This window comes from Elephantulus edwardii, unplaced genomic scaffold (assembly GCF_000299155.1).
Source record: "Elephantulus edwardii isolate Elephantulus edwardi_28Jun2011 unplaced genomic scaffold, EleEdw1.0 scaffold00011, whole genome shotgun sequence".
Taxonomy (NCBI): Eukaryota; Metazoa; Chordata; class Mammalia; order Macroscelidea; family Macroscelididae; genus Elephantulus; species Elephantulus edwardii.
In genome coordinates, this window is record NW_006399761.1 from 9,429,151 (window position 1) to 9,430,737 (window position 1,587).

General features: G+C 44.2%; 1 pseudogene; it reads right to left on the minus strand.

Annotated features, from left to right (window-relative positions):
- Window positions 1-499: 499 nt before the first annotated feature.
- Window positions 500-856, minus strand: LOC102852286 (annotated as a pseudogene).
- Window positions 857-1,587: the final 731 nt, after the last annotated feature.

Consider the following 1,587-nt stretch of genomic DNA (forward strand, 5'->3'; position numbering starts at 1 on the left):
GAATAAACTATTCTTTCCTAAAGAGAGGGAAACTAAGTTGCTCCCTGGAGGCAAAGATTTTTATGTTCTGTCTCACATACTTTAGGTATGTGGCCAAGAGGGACCCATCCCTGAAGAATAATATCATGCTTGGAAGGGTTGTGGGACAGCAAAGGAGAGGAAGTCCTCCGTTGAGATGGACTGACATAGTAAGTGGGGTACTGGGATATAGGTGTGTCTAAGACAGTGAGACTGGCTCAGGATAGGGTAGGATTCAGAGCTATTGTGCATAGGATTGCAAAGAGCATAGGATTGCTAAGAGTCATAGGTGACTCAATGGCCCATAACAATAACAACAACAACAAGAACTACTACTGCTACTGCTACTGCTACTACTTCCTGTCTCTCGATTGGTATATATAACCCACTCTGTTTAATTTTTCTGTTTTGCTTTGGTGTTTTTCTGTTTTGTTTGTTTGGTTGGTTTTTTTAAGTTTTGTGTTTAATTTCTGTGAGAAGCTCAGGCTTTGACTGTGTATTTCCGCAGTGAGTACAGGTGCTCTTTGCACTGCTGCTTCTTGGTCTTCCGGTTCTCCTCTTGCTTCTTGAGCCTTAAGGGCATGGCATGTGCTTTCTTGGGCCAGAGATCCAGGGGTTTGTACTTCCTGCCTTTATAGTATTTTCTGAAGTTCTCCTTCAGGGTCTGGTTGAGAACAGTGAGAACACGGGCAATAAATTTTTGGACAACTTGGATTTTGAAGCACTTGGAAGCCACACCAACTGTCACTCTGGAAAACTCTACCTTCAGATCATCCAGCGATTTCAACAGTTCCTCCTTTTTCTTTCTGCGAAGGTCCTGTGCCTTGATCTTGACCATGGTGGAACAATAGAACGCTGCTGCTGCCTGATCCAAAGCCAAGAGAAACAGCTTCACCCACTTCTTTGGCCATGTGGCCAGGAAGGACCAGTCCTTGGAGAAGGACATCATGCTTGGAAGGGTGGAAGAACAGAGCAAGAGAGTAAGACCCAGAATGAGGCCAGAAGACTGGGATTAGGTGTATGAGAGATGACGAGACTGGCTCAGAATAGGATGGGGTTCAGAGCTATTGTACACAGGGTCTCTATGAGTTATGGGTGACTTGACAGCACAGAACAACGTGTTCAATGCAATTATCAATAAATATTAATTAGTTACTTTCATTTTGCTGTAGTGTGTGTATGTATATAGGTGTGTGTTGCTAATTCATTTTTCTCTACTATTTTCTGTGCTGAACTCATTTTGTCAATAGATTTTCTTATTTCCTTCACTGTTGTTGTTATGTGCTTCTGAGTAGCGTGTGACTTATAGTGACCCTATGTACAACAGCCCTAAACCCTGCTCTATCCTGTGCCAATCTTATTGTCTCCAACACACCCACCCCAATTACGCCAGTCACTGAATAAATCCATCTCATTGAGGGTCTTCCTCTCCTGCGCTGTCCCTCCACTCTCCCAAGCATGACCTCCCTCTCCAAGGACTGGTCCCTCCTTGCAACATGTCCAAAATGTCAGATGGAACTTCAGAATCCTTGCCTCCAAGGAGCAGCCTGGTTTAACCCTCTCCAGGAT